Raw genomic sequence first — 9,047 nt, forward strand, 5'->3', positions numbered from 1 at the left:
CCCCCCCCCCCCTCGATTGTCCATCAAGATCGTTTGCTCAAGCAATGCATTGACCACCTTGTTCTGTTCCCACCGAAGTTTGTTGGGTAGTTTCAAAGTCTTCATCCGAAGAGCAACTTTAGTTGGCAACATAGTTTTCTGGGGCACAAAAACAATGCAACAGACAATTAAGATGGCGGTGGAGTTGTAAAATATAATGCAAGTAATTGTATGTATATTAAGATAGGTAATTATTTATACATAGAACTACTGGTCATTATTTGTTACCGTAGCCAGGTACATTATTTAATTAAACAGATGTAATTATCCTGTACAGTAAATTGACCAGGGCACCTCTGTTTTGATGCAAGAAAATGTATCCTCATTGATGCAACAATATCATACTCCCTTTTTAAAACAGAACATGTCCAAGAAAGACTAAACCCAAAAAAAAAAAGACTATTGTGCGAACAACATAAAACTCAAAAAACCTAAACAAAAAAAAAAAAAAACCAAAAAACCCAAAAAAAAAAAAAAAACACTACAGCACAGACTAAACTCAATAGAACTAATGAGTGTATCAACAACTAAATTAACTGCAAAAAAAAAAAAAAAACACTACAGCACAGACTAAACTCAATAGAACTAATGAGTGTATCAACAACTAAATTAACTGCAAAAAAAAAAAAAAAACACTACAGCACAGACTAAACTCAATAGAACTAATGAGTGTATCAACAACTAAATTAACTGCAAAAAAAAAAAAAAAACACTACAGCACAGACTAAACTCAATAGAACTAATGAGTGTATCAACAACTAAATTAACTGCAAAAAAAAAAAAAAAACACTACAGCACAGACTAAACTCAATAGAACTAATGAGTGTATCAACAACTAAATTAACTGCAAAAAAAAAAAAAAAACACTACAGCACAGACTAAACTCAATAGAACTAATGAGTGTATCAACAACTAAATTAACTGCAAAAAAGAAAAAAAAAAAAAAAAAAAAGACTACAACTCAATAAAGCTAAACTGAACTCACCTACACTCACTGTAATACCACCTTTTAAAATCCATCGAAACTAATCTACAACTAAATTAACTGCACAAATAAACTACTGTTAAATAAAGCCAAGACTACCCACCAACTACTCAACAACACAACCCTAAGTTCCATTCTAGACATGTTTCTGCCAACTCTGGTTATGGTAAAATGGATTCACTATTTCCTATGAAGCTTTAAAAATGGCGTTTAGTGTTTCATGCTACATTAAACATTTCACCAAAATTACTGAAATAACATAAGCTCTTGATAAACCTCACAAGTGAAATATTATAGGTCTATGACTTGCATAAATTATTTAGATTACAAAAGATTAAAACTCTAACCAACTTAGCGTCTAATTCCAACGGCACTTCTTTTATCCTTTGGCCCTCTGGAATTTGTCTACTACAATCTAAATTAACAACTAGTTCCAAGATTATATTGTTCGAGATAGGGTAGTAGTTAAATATCAACAAAATAACATAACAAACTTATGGTAGAAACTTGGTCAACAAATATGCATGTCAAAACAGGGGAAAAGGTTGATTCTAAAGAGTTCATCAATTCTACGGTTGAAAGTAGAAGGTACTACGTGATGTCGAGAAAATTTAAGATATTAGCAGAGCACATTAACCCAAGGGAAAAGTTCTGCAGTTGGTGCAACAATCTCATACTCCCTTTTTAAAACAGAACACGTCCAAGAAACAATAAACCCAAAAAAAAAAAAAAGACTAATATGCGAACAACATAAAACCACATAAAACTCACAAAACCTAAACACCAAAAATTAATTAAAAAAAACACTAAAAAGCACACTAAACTCAATAAAACTAATAAGTGTATCAACAACTAAATTAACTGCAAAAAAAAAAAATGCAGTAAACCCAAATAAACCTAAAAACAAAATAAAAAACTAGACACCAAAAAAAAAAGACTATCATGCAATACAACTCAATAAAGCTAAACTAAACTCATCTACACATTGTAATACCACCTTTTAAAATCCATCCAAACTAATCTACAACTAAATTAACTGCACACAAAAATTATTGTGCAATAAAGCCAAGACTATCCTGTAAGACCTTTCCCAATATGGGCCTTAATAATGTGGTGCAAGTGGACTAGGCCCATTAAGCTATATGTTGGGTTGGACATCTAGGTTTAGTCCAATCCACCATATGCCTATATAAGCCTGCATTGATGGGGTGCAGGATACACAATCATATAGACACCTACAGACATGGTACTCACACTGCTCAGAAAATACCAAAACACCATCTAGGGTTCTGAGTCAAGTGTGAGACTCAGAAAAATACCAGAACACCATCTAGGGTTCTGAGTCAAGTGTGACTCAGAAAATACCAGAACACCATCTAGGGTTCTGAGTCAAGTGTGAGACAAAACGACTAACACAGGCAACACAACAAGGCATCAACTATGGCTAAACGACTAACACAAGCAACACAACAAGGCATCAACTATGGTTGGAGATGAACACGGTCTATGCTTCCGCTATTACGAGGTTAGGTTACTCGTAGTTTCATTATGTATAGAGATTTTTCCCAAAATAGTCCCTCAACTATTGCTCATTCTCAATTTTGCATTTCGACTTTCAATTGCACTATTGCTCATTCTCAATTTTGCATTTCGACTTTCAATTGCACCAAAGCTCATTCTCAATTTTGCATTTCGACTTTCAATTGCACCAAATGTCATTCTCAATTTTGCATTTCGACTTTCAATTGCACCAAATGTGGTCCCTCGACTTTCAAAAACTCACCCAATTTGGTCCTCCGTTACATATTCCATCAAATTAGTGTTAAAATGGAGGGCATTTTCGTCCATTTACCTATTGTTAGCCTAATAAACATCCTGATTCCCTGCATACTGCATACTGAATCCATAACTTAAATTAAAAACACAAAGTAAATCCAAAATGCATACTAAATCCATAAGAAAATTTAAAATATACAAAACAAATATCATAACAAGTTAACAACACAACAAACTTCAAAAGCACAAATAATAAAATCCAAACATCCATTTTTTTCAAATGAATCAAATCTTCAACTCCTTCAACTCTTCAATCCAGAATCCAAAATCACATGGTAGGTTGAGTAGGTTCCATTGCATTCCATGAAGAATCTAAAAGATTAAAAAAAAAAAACAATATATTAAAATTTTCATTTGTGTAATGAACTTGAATGTAAAATACTAAATTATTAACTGAAAGATTAAAATTTACGTACCATTTTCTACACTTTCAAAGTCATTTAAGTCTTGGAGTTCTTCAAGAAGTAACACCAGAAGATGAAGTAACTTTTTTAAAATGAGACCAAACTTCTGACCTAGATTTTGTTGCTTTTCTCTTTTTTGAAATTTGACTTGCACCTACAGTCTCACTTGTTGAAATAGCAAGTTCATCTGACGAAGGAGCCATATACAAGGGAGAAATTTCTTCCATTTGACATCTACAAACACCATTACATCCATTAATTCATCATTTAAAGGAGTAATTAGCAGATGCACTATTGGAATTTGGCAGATACTACAATAGATACTCAAATCTCAAGGAGTAATTAGCAGATACACTACTGGAAATTGGCAGATACTACAATAGATACTCAAATCTCAAGGAGTAATTAGCAGATACACTACTGGAAATTAGAAAATGAAAATGAATAAATGATATACCTTGTCTGGCAGTGGCGAACTGACGGCGAGTGGCGGTGGCTTTCTGACAGTGCGAGGAGCCGAGGATGGAGTGACAGTGCGAGAGCGGTGGCCGGTGGCGGAGGTGGTCTCACAGTGCGAGGGCGGTGGCCGGTGGCGGAGGCGGTCTGACAGTGCAATGGAGTGATGGAAATGGCCGATGGTTTGGGATCGTGGCAGGCGGGAGCGGCGGCTTGATGAAATGAAATTAGGGGCTAGGGCTTTGGCATGTTATAACATATATATATACATGGTTTTAAAAGAAATAAATAAATAAATATATATATATATATATATATTAAACTTTTCGGTTAACCAGCTGTTTCGAACCGAATTAACCGATAACCGAAATTATAGGAATCCTTTAACCGTTCACCGAACTGAAAAATTTTGGTTCGGTTACGGTTAACCGAAGTTCGGCGGTTCGGCCGGTTAACCGCCAATTGCCCGTGTTTTGCACACCCCTAGCCGATGGTGATTGTCTATTATGTACTGTATGATAGTTGCTAACGAATTATTAAATTTGACTACGAGACCACATTCTGGAACTTCAAATCAAACGTGCAATTGTGTTGTGCTAATTTCTGAATTAATTAATGCGCTTTATTATTAAGTTTACATGGTTTGTTATTGTTATTGGATCCTGTGAGTTTGGACTTTACAATTCCTATCACACTGCATAGGATTTAGACCACAAGTTAATAACGTTGTCGGATGCACGCACATAATATTGGAAATAGATAAGGTTTTTCGACGTGTACATGAAAACTATTTTTAGAAATGTTAACAACGTGACGCGGTGATTTGCAAAAAAAAAAAAAAAAAAAAAAAACGGACTCATCATCTCTTATAATATGTGAATAAGCAAAAAAAATCTAAATTATAAAAAACAAAGCCGTGATTTTTTGGGTAGATAATTGTATTAATAAAAACAGATAATTGTATTAATAAAAACAAAGCTTTGTTCTTTGGGCAACAAAGAACAACTGAAAAATGAAAGCCGTGCTGTTGGTATTTGGGAAACTGAAAGATGGACTCCTTGAGTCCATCTTTCCTTAAAGTAAAGATGGACTCAAGGAGTCCACTTTACCTTGTTCAGTATCCAATATCCATGCAGCACTTTTTTGGGATCCGAGGTGAATAATAGGCTCTGTCGGGGTTATGACTCCTGAGGGCGTGGATGACAGCGGCCTTTGGCGTTGCTGCGAGGCCATTGGTGTGGCGCTGGTTCATGCTGACAATGGTGCGACGACGGCGACAGGCCACAGGCGGACGTTGAGAGGTGTAGATCGTCGTCTGGTCGTTAGCAATTGACGGCGGCTTCAGACTCTCCGGCGACGTACGAAGATGACAGAGTTTCTGCGCTGGTTCAAGGTGACGCACTGTTTTTTTTTCCTTTTAAAGTGCAATTGCAATTATAGTTATTTACCATATATTTTATTTACCATATTTATATTTGTCATATTTATATTATATATATTAATATATATTAATTTTGGTAAATGGCAATTATGTTGTTTAAATATTTGCCATATTAATATTACCATATTTAATATTATATATATATATTACTTTGACAAATGATAAATATATAGTAACATTATACATATTAAATTTTGGTAAATGGTAATTATTAAGTTTATTATTGCCTATTAATATTACCTAATTTAATATTGTGTATTATTTGGCAAAAAAAATGGTAAATATATAGTAATATTATACATATTAATTTTGGTAAATGGTAATTATTTGGTTTAATATTGCCATATTAATATTACCTTAATTAATATTGTATATTATTTTTGGCAATGGTAAATGTATGGTAATTGCTTGTTTTGGAATATTTAATACCCTTTTTTTTCCCTTCATTGTGGTATTAAATTCATAATTAAATTATTATTCAATTTTGAACAAATTATTAAGTTTTAATTTGTTTGAATTTTAATTTTAATATTGAATATTCGGTTTAAATTGTATTCAGTGTTACAGTTTAAATATTTAATTGTGGAGTTTGAGTTCGTAATATGCATAATCTGAGCATGCTATATATGTTTTTCTTTATTGCACTAATTATATTATTTGATTGTTATATTTATATCTATAGAAAAGCATGTTCATTAAGATTGAATTTAGAGCCTTTTAGGACTGAATTATATGCTTATTGTGCATGTTTTAGTGCTTTTTAGGTGAATTTAGTGCCTTTAAGAATAGATTATGCATATTCTTACTCTTTCGGTCAATACTCTACTTCTTTTGAGGATTTCAAAGCACATAAAGTACATAAAACTATTCATAGTACTACCCTATTTAAAGCCTTATCCTTAGGTCAATCTACATTTATATAGATCAACCAAACGATTTTACTTCAAATATAAGAACACATGATTTAGGGAAGTTTCTTGGGGAGGAACACTAGTTTTATGGCCCTGGCTTAAAACGCCTTGCTGGCTAAAACTGCCATAGTGCCTTCAGCCATATTGCTACTAGTCCCCTTGCGACGCTACTCTGTCTAAGGAGTTGGTTTTTAATGGAGCCTTAGCACCAACCAACTTTCTTGGGAGTATACCTAAGGATTGTCTATCATGTTTTGGTTTAATTTGTTTGATTAGGCTTTAAATACCCTTGCCATTGTGATTATGTTCAGTTTTGGTCAATTAAAGAGTAGCTACAGCATCTTTAATTTACTTAAATTACATATTAAGGATTAATCACATAAAGTTTAGGCAAGAAACCTTGTAGTTAACTCTACGTTATATAACGAAATTTAGCCCACAGGCAATTTTGTTATATTTAAAGGGTTAATTAGGATAAAATACTAAACTGTGATCATAATTTGCTCGCTGAGATTATGCATCGGCATATAGCTTGGTAGTTTTGTCATTAAGGGTGGATAAACCTTACTCAACCCGTACCCATTCCGTTTCCACCTTTCAGTTTTGGTAATATTATGTACTTCAGTTACCCTCTCTCTCTATTATGTGTCTTAAAAATCCTCACCAAGCCTTAAGTTAACAGCTTATTTGGACTAGTCACATATGGTATCTTTACAAATATGGAAACATTAAGAATGTGTCTTACCATAATTTGGTTGTCATTGTTAAATATTAATGGTGGTTATAATGTTGATTATTACCATCAAATATTTTTATTTATGAAACCGTTAATGTTAATATGGTATTCAGTTATAAATCCTGAATTGTTTCCAATTAAGTTTATGCGACAATGTTCCAGTCAAGAAAATATTTTTGTCATTATTATGTTCTTGGCATTTTTCGGAGTTTAAATTTTATTAAGTTTCAAAATTATATCCGAGAATGTTTCTACAGTTAGTGGTTTTAACTATTGTTTTTCTATATTTAGTCTCATATTTAATGTGATAATATTATTGTGGCTATTGTTTTTTGGATTATTTGCAATTTGCCATTAATGATAATAATATTAATTGGGTTATGAATAATCAATTTAGTAATTTTTGGAAAAACATATTTGCTAAGGCAATTGGCTATTGCCACTAATTACATAATTCTTTAAGTTCTTTGAATTATGATTTTAGTGCGTTAGGCCCATAATTGATTAAGTATGAATAAAGAATATTTAGTGTAAATTCACACTTTATAGTTGATTCATACTTTTCAGTTAGTTTCATACATTCAATCACATTAAGTGCATAATATTAAGTTTAATTATGCAATTTTGGTTTGTGAGATTTTAGTTTACAAATGACAATATATACTTTTAGTTAGATATTGTTGAAATTTGTAAATTCGGTCTATTTCTCATAAATTAAATTTAGTGTGCTGCATTAAAACATTTTGTAATGGGCTTAAAGTTTGAAATTTCAAAGTATATATTTATTACTTTACTATTCAACAATTTGGGTCTCTTTGGTTTGGACTCATTATAGTTTGAATATTAAGTTTATAGTTTGAATATTAAGTTTATGCTTTGGAAGCTCATATTAAAAATTGTCTTTAAGTTATGCAATTTGTTTAGAATATATGGGTTAAATGCCTAATTTTATGCATATTAATTTGTCCAACGCATAATATTTTGTTATGCAAATTTTTTTTTTTAATTATGCCTTTAGCAATGCATAAATTTAGGATGGAATTATATTAGTTCCTAATTAAGTTGGACTTATGCATAAACTTTAGTTACGGTAGTGCTTGAACTTAGTATTTTTTTGGACCGTTGATTTAGTTCAGTGCTTGAACTTAGTATTTTTTTGGACCGTTGATTTAGTTCACTGCTTGAACTTAGTATTTTTTTGGACCGTTGATTTAGTTCACCCATTTATGCTTTATCATAGGTGAACCATGTAATTTTGGTGTATACCCTACAAAATTTTTTTTTAGGTTTATACCCCCAAACAATTATACATTGAGTGCATATGAATTGAGGAGGCATACTAGTTTTATGGCCAAGACTTAAGAACATCTAGTGCCACTAGTCCCCTTAAATATCATATATTTGGACTTTCCCATCACGATCTAGTATAATCTGTTTGTTAAAATATTTTTTTTTAAATTATTACTTGCCAATGTGATTTGATTTCAGTTCATTAAAGAATAGCCATAGCATCTTTAATTTACTGATTTCTCTTAAGTTTGAATCACATAAAGGTTAGGCAATGAATTGATAATTGTCTAGTGATCTTATAATTTTAATTTAGTTGGGGAGTAGCCACAGCATCCTTTAATCAGTTAAAATTATATATTGAGCAGTTTATCTTGATCACATAAAATTTTAGACATATCATTTGTGATTAATTGTATTTAATATGATGGAATTTAGCCCACAGGCAATTTCATTATATTTGTATGATTAATTAGGATTAAATACTGGACTATGATCATAATTTAGCCCACAGGCAATTATGTATCGGAATGTAGTTTAGTAGTTTTATCAGTAATGATAGAAATAAATAAATATATTTAGTTTATGATTATTTCCATCTCTATCATAAAATTTAATTTTATGATGCAAACTTTAGATCATATTTCTTAATTTTTTAATTTTATGATGCAAACTTTAGATCATATTTCTTAATTTACCCACAGGGATTAAGAAAAGGAACATGATTTATCTTAATTTACCCACAGGGATTAAGAAAAGGAACATGATTTATTAAGTTTTACCCACAGGGATTAAGAAAAGGAACATGATTTATTAAGTTTTATCATAATAGTTGTAATGAATCTCGTTGATTAAAACTTTAGCCTACAGGCAAGTTTTATATCACTTGATTCTTCAACTCATTTGATAATTGTTTCATCATAAAATTTCAGTTGGATCTAATTGAGTAAAA

At 31.7% G+C, this 9,047-nt stretch overlaps 1 long non-coding RNA gene across 1 annotated transcript; it reads right to left on the bottom strand.

The window, feature by feature from the left end:
* Positions 1-2,915: 2,915 nt before the first annotated feature.
* On the bottom strand, positions 2,916-3,933 carry LOC116023248. The gene is made up of 3 exons (XR_004099389.1): positions 3,722-3,933; positions 3,277-3,498; positions 2,916-3,172 (listed from the first exon to the last, which is right to left on the bottom strand). It is a non-coding gene; the product is annotated as an uncharacterized LOC116023248 (long non-coding RNA).
* Positions 3,934-9,047: the final 5,114 nt, after the last annotated feature.

This window comes from Ipomoea triloba, chromosome 6, assembly GCF_003576645.1.
Source record: "Ipomoea triloba cultivar NCNSP0323 chromosome 6, ASM357664v1".
Taxonomy (NCBI): domain Eukaryota; kingdom Viridiplantae; phylum Streptophyta; class Magnoliopsida; order Solanales; family Convolvulaceae; genus Ipomoea; species Ipomoea triloba.